The following is a 17,879-nucleotide window of genomic DNA, read 5'->3' as shown; positions in this document are numbered from 1 at the left end:
TCTCTCGCTCTCAAACACAAACAATCATAATGCCACAGGGAAGTGACCCTACTGCATTTGCCAGATGTGTGAGACAGTTGGGAAGTGTGTGAGGGGGACAGCAAATGTTGTTTCCTCCCTTCTACTATAATTACTGTGCAAAAAAAGAAAGTTAGTGCACTTACACTTTTAATATCAAGAGTGCCTGCATGCACACACTGCTTGTGTGATCAAATGGCATCTTGTGCAACTGCTCACCTTGCTCTTGTGCACTCATTGCTCTGCATTGTCTCAAAAAGAACATGACTCAAAAATAATTCTTATCTTAAAATTCTCTAATACACAACATAAAATGTGACAGATTTTCATTTGTAATATTGTCACTGCTTGCATTGGCTAGACTGCCTTTGCACAACTTTGTTAAATGCTTATTTGGGAATTAGTGGTAGGGATATTTTATGTCATTAAAGCAAGAAAAATAATTGGCTGACAGTAGATAGCTATATCCAGGGCCAGTGCAAGGATATTTTGCGCCCTAGGAAAACTTCCACCTTGTGCCCCTCCCGCCCCCCATGAGCATCGCTTATTAAAAACCTGCAAAAATCAATGCTGCATAATGTGGCATTGTTCATTAGAATGAATACATGGTCTGCTTGAAAATGTATTAATTTAATTATTTAGTCTACACATTTAATGAAAATAAATGAATAACCTGACAGTGTTGACATTGTTATTGTTTTCATTTTGCACAACATAGCATGGTTCTTAAAATAAATCACAAACAGGGCCAGCTCCAGGCACCAGCATTCCAAACTGGTGCTTGGGGTGGCAATCTGCAAGGGGCGGCAGTTCCTGTTGTTTTGCCCCCAAGCAGCGCACCGAATTGCCGCTGGGGACAGCAGGGGCAGTCTGTGCACTGTTAGGGCAGCAGGTGCATTTCCACAGCGGCGGCAATTCGGCAGCAGCTTCTATGTTTAGCTGTCTGCTGTGGCTTCAGCTAAACATAGAAGCTGCTGAATTGCCGCTGCCGCGGAAACGTGCCTGCTGCCCTAAGAGCACATGGACTGCCCTCGCTGTCCCCGGTGGCAATTCGGTGCACTGCTTGGGGCGGTGAAAATTGTAGAGCCAGACCTGATCACATACCTTATACACAATACACTGTCACAAAGTAACACGTTATAATTTATTTTTCCTCACTTTCAGTTTAGCAAATTTAGAAACAAGTTCCTCCAACTCAATGCTGCAAGCAATGTCATGTTCTATTGACAAGGTAGATAGCCCAGCAAGTCTTTGTTGCAACATTGATGTTTGAATGTATATTTTTATCAACCTGAACTTTGAGAAGCTTTGCTCACCACTGGCCACAGAAACTGGGAGAGTCAAGAGGATGCCAAGAGCAATAACTGTGTTGAGGACACTATATGTCAGTTTATTTGTGCATATGAACTTCAATATGGTGATGCACTCTTTTGGACTTGTTGTGCAATAGCTTGCAATTCATTGCACAAGTCAAAGGCATCAATATGTTTAGATTCACCATGTTGCAAAGCTTGCTCCAGATTCAAGCAATGTTCCATAATTTGCTTTGGTGTTGTGTTTTGCAAACTGTAAACATCATATAGGAAGCCAAATACTGAACTAATTTGCTGCATCAATGTGAATCTTTCTTCAACTGAATGTATTGCTTATTGATGACTGCAAAGTAAAAGTTCACTTTGAATTTTTCTTTCAGATTATAAATAGGTTCGTCATCTGCTTCATATGTGAACTGCTTCCTCTTTTTTCTAATACGGATTGGATCTAGTTCAAAAAGTGCCAGTACATCCAACTCCTCCGCAAGTTCACCTGCATCTACCAATGTTTTCTCAAAGTCTGCATTACTTCTGTGGCCTACGAGAAACTTCTTGGTTTCTCCAGGTTGATTAATGGCATCACTTATGTCGAATTATTTCGCCTAAAGTTGTTTGCTAGTCATGTTGATCTCAAACAATATGTCATAACACACGACAAGAGAAACAAGAAACTTGAAACTAGAAATGACTTTTGCAAGATCCTTTGCATCAACTCGTGATGTATTGCCAGATGATCCTGTTAGAGTAGTGTCTTCATAAATGTCTATCAGAGCATCATAGATGTCACCAAGCTGATAGCAAAGAGGTTTCAAGGCATCAATTTGAGTTTCTCATCTTGTTTCACTCAATGGTTTAACTGTGAGGTTAGATAAGTGGTGTGTTAGAACTTCCCAGCGATGTGTAGAAGCTGAGAAATACATATACACACATTGAACTAAATCAAAGAAGGCAGTTGCCTCCAAGCAATGCTTTGCAGTATCATTAACAACCAAATTCAATGAATGTGCACTGCAAGGAATGAAAAGGGCTCGTGGATTAATATCCAAAATTCTTCGCTGGACACCATTTTCTTTCCCTTCATATTGCTCCCATTATCGTACCCTTGAGCACACAAGTTTTCTAAAGGCAGTGACATCTCTTCTAATTGGTGAAGAATAATTTCTGTCATACCAGCTCCAGTTGTCTCCATAAGCGACACAAATCCCAAGAAGTATTCCTTTATGCATACTGATTCAGTCTCATTCTCTGTCTCTGAAGTAGGCCTATCCACAAACCGAATGATTATGGTCATTTGTTCAACGTGGCCTGCATCTCGTGTACAATCTAGAATGATCGAAAAGTATTTTGCAGCATGAGCAGATGCTAGGATTGTTTGTTTGATGGCATTGGATAGAAGCTGAATAAGCTCATTCTGTATGTCTTTCCCTAGGTGACATAAACATTGATTAAGAGATCTGGATGACTTTTCCTGAAAATTAAGCAATGTTGATTGTAATCAGAAATATACCCTTTTTGGTCACCTATGCTTCCTTCCTTCATCTTTCATATCAAAATCTACTACTTTTTATTCTACCTTTATAATATTGAATTATTGTTATTAATAAAATTTATAAAATTAGAATGGCAGCTACTCCGTCATACTGGAGTATTGGGTTAGGTGGGGAAGGGAAGCAGACTGGGTTTGGGTCAGTGGGGGGTTGGGTTTGGCTGGGGAGTGCAAGGGGAGCAGACTGGGTTTGGGTGCGGAGGGGGGTGGCGGACGGGGTAGGATTCAAAGAGCTGCAAGGTGAAATGGGCGCTCTCCTCTCCAGTCCCTGGCATACAGCAGTGGGCCAAGTCACAGTGCAATTGCAACAGGGCAATGGGAGCGTGTTGCCAGTCCGTCCTGCACCCAGGCTGGGGAGTTGAATGCTGGGCTCTTGCTCTGGCAGGGGACGTGGGGCAGGCAGCACTGTGAGGCAGAGAGTGTGCGGCCCTCACACCAAAGCAGGGTCAGGAGGGTAGAAAGCTGGGGGACAGGGAGGTGGATTAAAGTGGCTTAGCTGCCCCTCCATGCAAGAGAGCCCACAGAGCTGCCAGCCGTGGTCTCCCTCCCTTCTCTCCCCAGGATGCAGAGCCTCTACCCTGGAAAACCTGCAGCCTGCTCTCCGAGGAGCATGCCATACAAGCTGGCCCCAGCTGCAATGCACTGACAGCCCAGCTCAGCGCCAGCTAGGGTGATCAGACAGCAAATGTGAAAAATCGGGATGGGGGTTGGGGGTAATAGGAGCCTATGTAAGAAAAAAACCCAAAAATCAGGACTGTCCCTATAAAATCGGGACATCTGGTCACTCTAGCCCCAGCAGGGGGTCTTACACCCCCGCCCCAAGCTGCTCCTCTCTCCTTCTGGCTGTTGCTGTTCAATCTACTACAAGCAGGGGTGGCTCTAGACATTTCGCCGCCCCAAGCATGGCATCATGCCACGGGGGCACTCTGCCGATCGCCGGTCCCGCAGGCATGCCTGCGGGAGGTCCACCAAAGCCGCAGGACCAGTGGATCCTCCACAGGCATGCCACCGAAGGCTGCCTGCGTGCCACCCTTCCGGCGACCGGCAGAGTGCCTCCGCGGCATGCCACCCCAAGCACACGCTTGGAGTGCTGGGGCCTGGAGCTGCCCTGACTACAAGACAGAGGAGCTAGTACTGTAATAACGTACCTACCAACACAGCAATCTGTACAATTATTGATTCACAATCAAAGGACTTCACATGGCAGGAGTCAGAGAGCAATTGGGACTTCCCTGGTTTTCTAAATGGCAGGAGACGGGAGTCGGAGAGCAATTCACTGGGAGCTGGTTCTTATCACCTCCTCCTCCCTATAGTCTGCGAGCTAATCAAAGAACTTCGCTGGCTTCCACTGGGAGCGTGATTCTTTTCACCTCCATGAGTGAGTGATAGTCTGCGAGCTAATCAAAGGACTTCCCTAATCCCTGGCTTTGTAAATGGCAGGAGAGCAATTCATTGGGAGCGTAGTTCTTATCTACGTGCTCCCTACAGTCTGCGATCTGCAGCTTGAGCCTGCATCTATTTTTAGGCACTGGCTTTTTAGTGCACCCCAGATCTCGCCCCTAGGCAGCTGCCTATCTTGCCTAGTGCTTCCACCGTCCCTGGCTATATCTTTTGTGCTGTTTCAGTTTAGTTTTATACAGATTATTATTCTATGGCTAACAGAATATTTATTTGTCCATGGTGACAGCCCAATGGAAGGTGGCAGCATAAGATTTAGCTGGCACTCCAAACCATACAGAAATTAAGGTGGATTTTGGTTCTAGTGGGTCCACTAATATCAGCCCTGGCACAAGTACAATCCACATAAGAGGCCCAGCCCCAAGGATCCTTCTACTCAGTGCCCCGTTCTCTGCCTAAAGCCTGAAGTAATCTCTTCTGATCATTATCCTTTTAGGGGGGAGGGATAGTTCAGTGATTTGAGTATTGGCCTACTAAGCCCAGGGTTATGAGCTCAATCCTTGAGGGGGGCATTTAGTGATCTGGCGCAAAAATCCATCTGGAGACTGGTCATGCTTTAAGCAGGAGATTGGACTAGATGACCTCCTGAGGTCACTTCTAAACTTAATATTCTATGAGTAGCTTGTATTTTCTCCTCCATGCTGCAGTGAAGAGTCAAATGGCTACCTCACCACAGTCTTCTGAGGACATCAAGAGGCCACTCCATCTTCTTTTCTTCTTCCTAGCTCTTGGAAGATTTTCCAAGGTGTTGAGTGTCAGTTACAGCTGTCCCCCTGCTAGCATTCTTTTTTCCCTTCTCCTTTCTGTTTGTCCTGTGTGGCCGCCCCTCCCGGCCATTGGGCTAACTAAAGTCACAGCCCTATTCATAGGGATGGCTTGCACAGACTAACTGGAGCCACTGCCCTGCCTAGGGAGGGGGCTTCTTGCTTCTTTGTTTAGCTCCTTTGTTCAGACCCAGGCTCGATGTGGGGGGCACTGCCCAGAAATGCAAGACCTGAAGTGGCCAACTAATTAAGCATATGAGTCATACCTGTGGCTCAGAACATGCCCAGGCATGCCTATGCTTCCTTGCAGTTTTTCCCTGCCTCCTTTCCTCCCCTGTATCAAGAGGAGCCAATCAAAAGTACCGGTGGGAAACTGCCTAAGTTTGCCTTTAAAACCAGACATTTTCTGATCAGACCTCAGAGAAGGTCCTTGCTTTGCCACTTGGTCTGATCAGCTAGGGGTCTTTGGGGGGCCCTCTCTCCACTCTCGTTTGTTTTTGAGCATACCCCCGTTTTTAAACTCCCCTCCCACGGACAACGAATTTGTACCTGGAGATCTCCTGATTATTGAAAGCGAATCGAGTCCTCTCTCCCTCCTCCGATGCTACTGCTATTCCTGTCTCTATGTTTGCTGCTGTCCTGGGGATTGGTAAGAGCTCTCTCTCTTGCAGGCTCCCCCTGTCCTAGCTGCTGGCCTTGTTTCCCAAGCAGACAGACCCAACCTAACTCCTTGGTCTGTATCTATAATCTGTTTCTTGCTCCGCAGATCGCCTTTCGCTGCCCTAAACCATATAGCTGCGCCTGCTGCTAAGCTCTGCCTTCCTGCTTATCCTGGCTGCCAGCTTGCGCGCCCTACGCCACTAGCTTGCAGCCACCACCGTTTAAGGTCGTCCTATTAAGTCAGGTTCTTGTCTGTATAAGTGTTTAATTTCATTTTGCTAGCTTGGTTAGATTAGGTAGAATTATTGAGTGCCTGAGAATTAGTTTAAAAAAGCTTTGCATTGTATTGTTACTTGCTAATTGTGATAGTACTGGATTAAGTAATCTAATAGATTTGCTGGTTCTGTATAATTGGGTACCTGTTTCCGCTGCCCCCGCCCTAGCTCCCCGTCACGTTGGCAGTTCTCTGCTGTTTAAACTTGCGCCTGTCTGCTCCTTGTCTCCTGAGTTTAACCTCCCTCTGTACTGCTGTCATGGCTCCTCTTCCCCCTCCCCCAACCTCTTCCTCTTACCCTGCTTTCTCTCTCTGGCTCTTCTTATCCCTTCCCCCACATGTTCACCTGCTCCTATCGCTGCACAACCTCAATGATTACTGAAGTCTCTAGCATAAAACCACATTGTTGACCCTTTTCTCTCTAACACCTCACTATTATACATTTATACCACTTGTGACACATTTTCACCAAGTTGGTATTTACCACATTTTTGCCATAAATGTTAGTTGGTTAATGCTGCTGTGACACCCTCTTTACTAGAATTGTTAGCTACCTCTTACATTTATACTTTCAGTGTCAATTGGTTACAACTTATTCCTTCCCACTGTATTACTCCCACTATTAAACCCCTATACTATAAAAAAATACCCCTCCCAATGTCTACCTACAAACTCCATACCCTCCACATTGATTTCCCGATGTTTTTGCATTTCTAATTAAAGTTTTTTTGCACCCCACAGATAAGGTTCCCCCAAGACCCCTACCTGTGGCAGGTCATGAGCACTAACACCTAGTCAGGCCCTGGAACATTGATATAGTGCAGGTGCTTTAAAGCCAGTTGAACCAAACTGTCAGCTCTTGGGTGATGGAACCACTTCAACCGGCGTGTGCATCTACAGTGGATTTCATGTGCTCCAGCACCACAGGAAAATCAGTTACACCATCTTCAGGAGCAAAAGAAGGAGAACACTTTCTATTCCCATGTTAGCACTGCTCATTTATAGCACCAAAAGGCATAGCAAGTAGAGTTGGTTAAGAAAAACAAATTCTTGGCAGAAATTGAATTGAAGCTTTGCAAAGTTTGAATTTGCATGAGAATTATTGATTTTTGGGTGGAAGAAATGCTAAAAATATTTTTGGAAAATGAAATATTTTAATTTCAGAGTTGAAACACTGGACCTCATGAGCTGTAGTTGAAACCTCATGCTTCCTTTCTTCTCTAAGCAAAGTCCTTCATTAGTCAGAAAGTCAGTTCATTTTTAATTACGCCTTGTTCACTTCCTTCCTGAATATTTGTGAAAACCAATATTTGTTTTTCCTTCCATTTTTGTAGTTGTTCTCCGATCGCGTAACCGCATAGTCCATAAGAGGTAGAAAATCTATAGAAGTACAATTCTATTACTGTTACAAAATATGAAATTCCTTTGTGCGTGCAACAACTGTTGAAAGACATACTCACGCATATTTTTTGATTTGTCTGCAACTTAGGATATATCCAATGGACTACGCTGGGCTCCTCATGGGCCCATAGATTCATTAGCTCTAGGACTGGGGACCTCAGAGTCATCAAGTCCGTCCCCTGCCCTATGGCAGACCAAATTTACTGTCTAGACATCCCTGATAGCCTTTATCTAACCTCTCTTAAATATCTCCAGGATGGAGATTCCACAACCTCGCCTTAGCACTTTCTTCCAGGGTTTTTAGACTTTTTAAACGCCCCGAGTTAGGAACTTTTTCCAATTTCCAGCCTCATCTACCCTATGCTGCCGTTTAAGCCATTGCTTCTTGTTCTTCATTTAGAGGCTAAGTGAACCGTTTTCTGCCTACTCCTGGTGGCCACCTTTAGTACCTGAAAACTCGCTATCATGTCACCTCTGAGTCTTCTCTTATCCAACTAAACAACCAGTTCTTTTCAGCCCCTCTCCTTCATGGTCATGTTCTCAAGACCTTTATCATTCTTGTTGCTCTTCTCGGCCCTCTCCAATTTTCTCCACATCTTTCTTGAAATGCGGGTGCCCAACTGGACCAATAACTCAGTGCGGCTACAGCACGATGTAAAGCCGACGAATAACTTCTCGTGTCTTGTTTACGAACCACCTGTTAAGCATCCAGGATCATGTTTGCTTTTTGCCACAGTATCACATGTTGACTCATCTTTAGCTTGTGGGCCACTAGACCTAGATCTCTTTCTGCCCATTACTTCTTTCTTAGACAGTCTTCTTCCATTTTGTATTGTGAAACTGATGTCCTTTCCTAAGTGACACACTTTGCTTGTCTTTATTGACTTCTTCCTGTTTACTTAGACTTTCTCCATTTGTCCAGATTTCATTTGAATTTTGCCCTGTCTCCAGCAGTTGCATCACCTCCCACTTTCGGTATCGTCTGCAACTGACTAGTCGTACTTTTTCTGCCAACTTAATCATCGATGCAGGCTATTGACAGAGCTGGTCCCAAAAACCGACCACCTGCGGAACCCCCTTGTATTATATTTCCCGCGGATGATGGAGCCTGTAATAACTATGCTCTGAGTATGTTATTCCGGCCATTATACACCCATTTGTAGATAGCCCCCATCTCAATTTATTTGCCTGTTTATCGAAACGGTACATGCGCACCCTATCAAATGCTTACTAGTCTAGGTTACTACTCTCACCATTCTCCCTGAGCACAAGGCTCGTTATCCTTCAAAGAAGCTACAGATTGGTTTGACAGATTTATCTTACAAATCCATGCTGGCAAGTCACCTATCCCTTACCACTTTCAGGTTTGCAGATGATTTCTTTAATTCCTTGCTCCCTTATCTTTCCCTGGCACAGAGTTACGAACTAACTGGTCTTAGTTTCCTGGGTTGTTTTTATTTCCCTCTTTTTATAGATGGGCAACTTATTTGCCCTTTGCCAGTCTTCTGGGAATCTCTCAGTCTCCCATGACTTTCCAAGGATACATAGCTAGCGGCTTCAATACCATCCTCTATTTAACTCGCTTGCGTATTCTCGGATGCATTCATTCAGGACGCTGGTGGCTTGCAGGCAGGATCTACTTTCTACGTTGATCTTAACTTGCTTTTTTTCTTCTTGTTATCTATCTAACTACCCTTCGCCATAAGATTATTATGTTCGACATTCCTTCAGATTTTTCAGTGAGACCGAAGCGAGAAGTCATCAGCATTCTCTGCCATTTCCACGTCTCTTACGTTTCTCCCTCCTCCCTGTCCTTGGTCTTCCTCTTGCTTCTAATGTATTGATAAAAAGTCTTCTTGTTTCCCTTTATTCCCATAGCTAGTTTGAGCTCATTTTGTGCCTTTGCCTTTCTAATCTTGCCCCTGCATTCCTGTGTTGTTTGCCTATATTCATCCTTTGTAATCTGACCTACTTTCCATTTTTTATATGGCTCCTTTTTATTTTGTAGGTCATGCAAGATCTCGTGGTTGAGCCAAGGTGGTCTTTTGCCACATTTTCTATCTTTCCTACCCATCAGAATAGCTTGCCCAGTACTATTCAATATTTTCATTAAGGTCTAGAATGATGAAGTAGAGAGTATGTTTATAAAATTTGCATATGATCCCAAGCTGAAAGGAGTTGCAAGCACTTTAGAGGGCAGACTTAGAATTCAAAATTAGCTTTACAAATTGAAGAATTGGTCTGAATTCAAGACGATGAAATTTGGTAAAGACAAGTATTGCACTTAGGATAGAAAAAAAATAAAATCAAAATGGGGAATAACTGGCTGGGCAGTAGTACTCTTGAAAATGATTTGGGGATTATAATAATGTGCTGCTGTTGCAAAAAAGCCCAAATGCCATTCTGGGATGTATTAACAGGAATGTCATTTGGAAAATATAGGAGGTAATTATTTTGCTCAGCTTAGGCCTCTCCAGTTCCAAGTAGTTGTACTGTGCCCAGTTTTGGGTACCTCACGTTAACAAAGTAAACAATCTGAAGAAATTCTGGAAGACTATTACAGAAAAGCATAATAGGTCCTACAAGTTCTTGGTATCTGGTGGGGACCACTTTCTGATTTAAAAAGTTGAGGAAACAAGCCGGAAGGTCATAAATTTTTTGATCTGATTTTGAACAACAAGGATGAATTAGTTGTGAATGTGAAGGCGGTTTGGAATTTTGGAGGAAGTGATCATGATCTGATAAAATTCAAGATCCTATGGGAAAGTAGAACATGAGAAGAGCAAAACAAGGATAATTGGCTTAAGAAAGGCAGGTTTCAACCAACTCAGAGAAAAAGTAGGCAAGGGCCAAAGAAAAGACCAATTAGGAAGAAAAGGAGTCAAAGGGAGCTGGCAGTTCCTAGAAGAGGTAATACTAGAGGCATAGCATCAAGCTATTCTGATGCAGAGGAAAGATAAGAAGAGTCACAGGAGGCCCATGTGGCTTCTCAAGGAGCTTTTTAGCTACCTAAAACTCAATAGGGGTACATATAGTAAATGGAAGGAGGGACATGTCACTGAGGAATGGGGTGACCAGATGTCCCAATTTTATAGGGACAGTACCGATTTTGGGGTCTTTTTTGTATATAGGCTCCTATTACCCCCCACCCCCTTCCTGATTTTTCACACTTGCTATCCGGTCACCCTATTGAAGAAGTATATAAACTAGGGAAGTCAAGGCAAAGAATGAGTTACAGCTGGCAAGAAGTATTAGAGACAATAAGAAGGTGTTCTTCAAATATGTCATACCAAAAAAACAAACAAAAAACAGATCAGTGATGCTGTGGGTCTGCTGCTCAATGGAGAAAGTGAGCTGGTAACAAAAGATAAAAGAAAGTCTGAGTTGCTCAATCCCTAATTTGCTTCAATTTTCTCACAAAAAAATAATGTGACAGGACAACTAGAGAAGTTACCATAGACAATAAAGAGAAAGGGATGCAGATCAGGATAGGTAGAGAATGTGTCAGATCTTCTGACTAATCTGAATGAAATTCAAGTCAGCGGGGCCTGATGCTATTCACCCCAGGGTGCTGAAGTAATTAGCTGAAGAAATCTTGGAGCCCTTGGAAATAATATTTGCAAACTCATGGATAACAAAAGAGGTCCTAGAAGACTGGAGAATGGCTGATATGCCCATCTTTTAAAAGGGGGGAAAGGAGAAGCCAGGGAACTATAGACCAGTTAGCCAGACTTCCATACCCTCAGAAGCTACTAGAGCAACATATAAAACATTCAATTTTCAAGTACCTGCAGGATGAAGGGTTAATCAGGAGCAGCCAGCATGGATTTACTAAGACCATATCATGCCAAACCAGCTTGATTTCCTTCTTTGACAGGATAAGTCCTTTGGTGGATAGAGGGAGTGTGGTAGACATAATATACCTGGACTTCAGCAAGGCTTTTCACACACAGTCCTGCATAAGATTCTGATAAGTAAATCGAGAAATGTGGTGGGACTATCATTAAGTGGATATAGAATTGGTTAAACAATCACAAACAAAGAGTAATTATTTATGGAATGATGTCTGATTTGAGGAAGGTCTCAAGTGGGGTTCCACAAGGGTCGGTTTTGGATCCAGTGTTGTTTAACATCTTTATTAATGACCTGGATGTAGAGCATACTGATCAGATTTGTATATGACACAAAATTAGGAAGGTTTGCCAACACTTAGGAAGACAGAGCTAAAATTCAAAGACATCTTAATAATTTGGAGAACTGGGCTATAGACAACAAAATGAATGACAAATGTAAGTTGCTACACTTAGTGAAGAAAAACCAAATCTACAAATACAGAATGGGAGATAACTGGCTTGGCAGCAGCACTGCCGAGAAGAATCTGGGAGTTGTGGTGGATCACAACCTCAACATGAGTCAACAATGCAATGCTGTTGCAAAAAATAGCAAATGCAATTTTAGTTTGCATTAACAGAGGCATAGCATACAAGTCATGGGAAGTGATAATACTGCTCTACTCAGCACTGGTTAGTACAGCTGGAGTACTGTGCCCAGTTTTGGTCACCAATGTATAGAAAAAATGAAGAGAAACTGGAAAGGATCCAGAGGAGAGCAACAAAGATGGTCAAATGGATGGAATGCAAGCCATATGATCAAAGTCTGAAGGAACAGAGAATATTTAGTTTGGAAAAGAGGAGATTAAAGGGGGACATGATAGCAGTGTTCAAATATTTGAAAGGCTGCCATGAAGAATGGAGAAAAGTTTTCTCTTGCCACAGAGAGCACGACAATAGGTAGTAGGTTCGAACAGCATAGTAATTGTAGATTAAATCTCAGGAAAAACTTCCTAACTGTAAGAATAGTAGGACAATGGAACAAGCTTCCTAGGGAGGTTGTGGAAGCTCCTTCACTGGAGATTTTCAAAAAGAGGCTGTATAGCCATCTGTCTTGCATGGTTTAGACACAAGTCATGTATTTTGGTAAGGGGGTTAGATTATGATCCTTGTAGTCCTTTCTAACACCTATAGTTCCAAGATTCTAAGTTCAGAGAAGAGCAACAAAAAAGATAAAACGTTTAGAATACATGACTAGTGACAAAAGGTTCAAATATTTGGACATGTTTAGTCAAGGCAGGAGACAGCTAGAGGGCACATAAGTCTTCAAATATGTAAAAGATAAAGAGGACAGTGATCAATTGTTCTCCATGTCCATCAACGGTAGGACAAGAAGTAATCACCTTCGTTTTCAGCAATAAGACATATTTTAACTATTAGAATAGCTGAGAAATAAAATTAGATATGGAGGTTGTGGAATTCCTGTCACTGGAGATTCTTAAAAACAGATTAGACGAACAACTGTAAGGAATATTCTACATATAGTTACACTTCCCTCAGCACAATGGGATAGATCAGATGATCTTTTTAGGTTCCTTCCAGACCTGTGTTTCCATTATTCCAAACACAATCAAAAGATAAAAATTTATTTAACTTTCTAAAACTTCCCAGAAACAACCAAGGGCAAAAAAGTCAAATTAAGCCAAATATAGCTTTAAAATACATAAATAATATAAAATTGGAACATTCTCTTTACTTTATATGTGATAACACAATACCAAGATGCTTTATACTGTAAGGTCTTCCCATCACCTAGTTTTAACTTACACTCATTTTAAGGTCCACTTTTATGCTAGTTGATACACTTTTTTTTATTTCAAGGGAAACTTTATACAAGATGTTTACCACTTGATATACTTTTTAAAAATTAAAATGAAAACAGCTTAATATATGGCTAGATAGCCTAAATCCTACCCAGTCAGAAGCAAGAAGTTCCATATTCCTGCAAGACTTTGCTAGGCAAGTTTTAAAGCTTAAGGGGACCTTTGATAGTTCAGATACGCATCTAGGATCATGTTATTGTATATATGAAGACGTTAATCTGGAATAACTCCATTGAGGTCAATAGTTACTCTAGATTTACATGTATATTGCAGAGATCAGAATTTGGCCTCTACATTTTTGGGTGCTTACAAAAACTCTAGACTTCAGGTTTTTTATGCAAATACTTAACTAAAATATGGTAGTTTTTCAGAGTTCCATTTTCTGAGGTTCATGCCATAGTGGACAGAGTGCTAAACTGAGCCTCTGAAGAGTTGGGTTTTATTCCTAGCTTTGTCGCTGACCTCCTGGGTGAGCTTGGGCAAGTCACTTCACCTGTTTGTTCTTCAGTTTCCCCATCTGTAAAAGAGGATAATGAGTACCTTTGTGAAGGAAAACTCCTGTTGATTTCAGCCACCATCATTTTGTGCTACTGCCCCTCTTCCCTAAGCCACTCCCAGGAATATGCAGAGCGTGAGGCTAAAAGATCTATCCCATGCTGATCATAAAAATATTCTTTTGCTTGGCTATTCCTCTTAGCATGACCCAGGAAAGTAGCCCTGATAGTTCTTTAAGGAAAACTGATTATACAGGACTCTTAAAAACACTTTTTATGTCTTCTTACTTTCCACTGCTCTTTATATGTCTCTATTTCAAAGTTGTCAAAGAAAGTAATCTCACATAATAAAAAAGAGATTAAAGATAGCCTGGTACTGTAATTCTAAAGAAATGCCAAGTAATACATTTTAAAGGTAGCCCATATATCAATAATTTATCAGTTTAAAAGTAGATAAATCCTAAATGTAAATTGGGAAATGAGAAAACAAATACTCATTAGTTTTAAAAAAAATTGTTGACTTGAAAGCCCTTCTAACCAATTGCCCCCCACCCTTTCCAAAAGGTTGATCAATTATAAAATCTATTCTTGCTGGTAAATATACAATCCTATCATTACTATCCACTTTAATCCTAAGAAAAATAAGTTAAGGCTTTCCAAAATGATGGATTATTTTTTCTGTTACAGACATGGCAACATTAAGGATCCAATATGTGCATCTAAACGATACCACTCCATTCCCTTTTTGAATGGGGAAAAAAGGCAAGAGAAACACAAAAAGCAGTCAGACACAACACAACACAGTACAAATTCAGATGGCAGGTGGGAAGGTCAAGTATTTTTAATGGATAACTATTCTTGTTCTTCTGTTTATTAGTAGTTTAGCATAAACAATGAGTTCACCATTATACAAGACGCAAACACAGATCCTGACCTGAATAGCTTAGAATCCAATAGGCAAATACAGAGAATAAAATGCACTAGAAGATCCAGAAGAAAGAGATTCTTGGATACCAAGATAGTGAAACAGTTATTGACTGTACACTATCCTTATGGAATGTAAGAAAAGAACAAAGATCTATCCTTAAATCTACTAGGTACATATAGTAGATTTAAGATGCTTTCATTAAATGAGGTATTTGACCATAGCATGCCAAATGCTGAGAGATTATTTTATTCTTAAATGTCTGCAGTGGTAGCATCAATACTAGATCGCTTTTAAATAGCTGCAGTGGTAGAGTGATTCTAGCTGGATCCCGACAACCCACCCCACATCACACTCGAGACATTTTCACTAGTGCTGTGCTTTCAGCCCTGGGAAGGACTATCAGCATCCACATTGCTCTCTTCCCTGGTGGTTCTGCTGAGGGAACACAGGAATTGACATACCGAATGATACCCAGGGACCAGCTAGTCTAGTAACCTGTTTCTTTCAGTGGTCAGTACCAGATGCTCCAGAGGAAAGTGCACAGTAGGCAGATGTAGATTAATCTGCTTGCCAGAAAAAAAATCATTTGGGGTATTTTTAACTTTTTTATAAAAAGCAAATAAAAAGAAGAGCTAAATTCACAAAACCAATGCAGGAAGAGATGGTGGTTATGGTGCTATAACCCTTTAGCCCCACTCATCTTGGATATGGGGCACTCATATTTCAGTCCCTGCTCCAATGAGTATTCATGTATATAAAGTGGAACAGCTTCAACAAGAGAGATTGAGAAAGGCCTGCCCCAGAATGCCCTATAGCCTGGGAGATAGGGCCCTCTAGTGGCAAATGAAACACCTGGGTTCATGTCCCTGATCCAGAGGGTCTTCAAACCTGGGTCTTCCATGTCCCAGATGAGTGCTCTAATGGCTAAGCTAAAGGCTATGATGGGGGCAGCCCCACCCCTTTTGGTTGTGAAAATAGGTTAAAATGTTCCACTTTGATATTTTATTTAGTTTAACCAAAACAATTAGCTGAAATCAACATAATTTCACAAAATATTTTGGGCATCTCCAATCCGTATTTTTCAGCAAAAACAGTGTTGGCTGAAAATCTTCATCAGCTATAAAATCATAGGTTTGTAAGGAACCTTGAGAAGTCATCAAGTGCAGCCTCCTGCTAGCGTTGTCAACCCTACAAGATTGACCTGGAGTCTCCGAAAATTAAATATTAATCTTTAATTAAAGATTATGCCATGTGATAAAACCTCCAGGAAACCTCCAGGAATATATCCAGATAAAATTAGTAAGCCTGCCCCCTGTGCTGAGAAAGGACCAGGTAAACCTAGATCATCCCTAACAAGTGTTTTGTCCAACCTGTTCTTAAAAACTTCTAGTGATGGGGATTCCACAACTTCCTGTAGAAACCTATTCCCAAGCTTAACTAATTTTATAGTTAGAAAGTTTAGCCTCATATCAAACCTAAATCTCCCTTCCTGCAGATTAAACCCATGACTTCTTGTCCTAACTTCAGTGGATATGGAGAACAATTGATCACTGTTCCCTTTATAACCTCCCTTAGCATATTGAAGACTGTTACCAGGTCCACCCTCAGTCTTTTCGCAAGACTGAACATGTCCAATTTTTTTTTTGTACTTTTTCTCCTAGGTCAGGTTTTCAAAACATTTTAACATTTTTGTTGCTGTCCTCTGGACTCACTCAAATTTGTCCACATCTTTCCTGAAGCGTGGAGCCCAGAATTGGACATAGTTCTCCAGCTGATGCCTCACCAGTGCCAGGTAGAGGAGAACAATTACCTCATTTGTCTATCATATGACACTCCTGTTAATACATCTCAGAATGGCATTTTCCATTTTTTAACAGCATCACATTGTTGACTGATTTAGTTTGTGATCCACTATAAACCCCAGGTCATTTTTAGCAGTACTACTGCCTAACCAGTTATTCCCCATTTTGTATTTGTGCATTTGATTTTTTTCCTTTCTTAGTGAAGTACTTTGTACTTGTCTTTATTGAATTTCTTGTTTATTTCAAATCCATTCTCTAATTTGTCAAGGCCATTTTGAATTCTAATAATGTCTTCAAAGTGTTTGCAATCCCTCCCATCTTGATATTATCCACAAATTTTATTAACATATTTTCCACTCCATTATCCTAGTCATCGATGAAAATAATGAATAGTACCAAGTCCAGAAATTACCCCGATGGAACCCTACTAGATGTGTCCCCCCCGTTCAACAGCAAACCACTGATAAATATTTATTGAGTATGGCTTTTCAACCAGTTGTGCACTACCTTATGGTAATTTCATCTAGAGCCTATTTCCCTATGCTTATGATAATGTCATGGGCGCTCCCCACTATCCACTAGGTTGCTATTCACTAGGCCACTAACCATGTCGGAGAAGGAAACTAGGTTGGTTTGACATGATTTGTTCTTGAGAAATCCATGCTGATAATTTCTTATAATCCTATTATCTTCCAGATGCTTACCAATTGATTCTGTAATAATTAATTCCAGCGTCCAGGCATTAATGTTATGCTGATTGGTCTATAAATGGCAGTGTCCTCTTTGTTCTCCTTTTTAAAAACAAGTACTATCTTTGTCCTTCTCCAGTCCTTTGAGGCCTCATCCATCCTCCGGGAGTTCTCAAAGATATTTGATAACAGTTTCAAGATTGCTTCAGTTAGTTAGTTAAGAACCCTAGGATGAACTTCATCAGGCCTTGGGGATTTGAATACATCTAACTTATCTAACTATTATTTAACCTGTGATTTCACTATTTTGACTCCTGTTCCTTCTCCTTTATTATTAATATAAATTGTGTTGAGTGTCTGGTCACCATTAACCGTTTTAGTGAAGACAGAAGCAAAATGGGGATTAAATACCTCAGCCTTCTTGATGTCATAAGTCATTAGTTTTCATTCTCTGTTAAGTAGAGGACCTACACTTTTCTTTGTCTTTAGTTTGCTCCTAAAGTATTTAAAGCATCTTTACTTACCTTTCATGTGCCTAGCTAGATGTAACTCATTTTTTGCTGTAGCCTTTCTGGTTTTGTCCTTACATGCTTCTGCTATTCTTTTGTACTTCTTAGCAATTTATCTATATTTCCATTATTTTGTAGGATTCCTTTTTGATTTTCAGCTCATTAAAAATTCCTGATGGAGCCATACTGGCCTTTTACTATCATATTGGTTCTTCCTATCTTTAATTCACATTTGGAGAGTTTGCAGTTGTGCATTCAATATTGTCTTCTTGAGAAACTGCCAGCTTTCCTGGACTCATTTTTTCCTTAG

At 41.3% G+C, this 17,879-nt stretch overlaps 1 pseudogene; it reads right to left on the bottom strand.

The window, feature by feature from the left end:
• Positions 1–1,427: 1,427 nt before the first annotated feature.
• Positions 1,428–17,879, bottom strand: part of LOC142046650 (uncharacterized) — a 108,649-nt pseudogene continuing 92,197 nt past the window's right edge.

Source organism: Chelonoidis abingdonii, chromosome 1, assembly GCF_003597395.2.
Source record: "Chelonoidis abingdonii isolate Lonesome George chromosome 1, CheloAbing_2.0, whole genome shotgun sequence".
Classification (NCBI taxonomy): Eukaryota; Metazoa; Chordata; order Testudines; family Testudinidae; genus Chelonoidis; species Chelonoidis abingdonii.
This window is presented reverse-complemented; position numbering and strand designations above follow the sequence as displayed.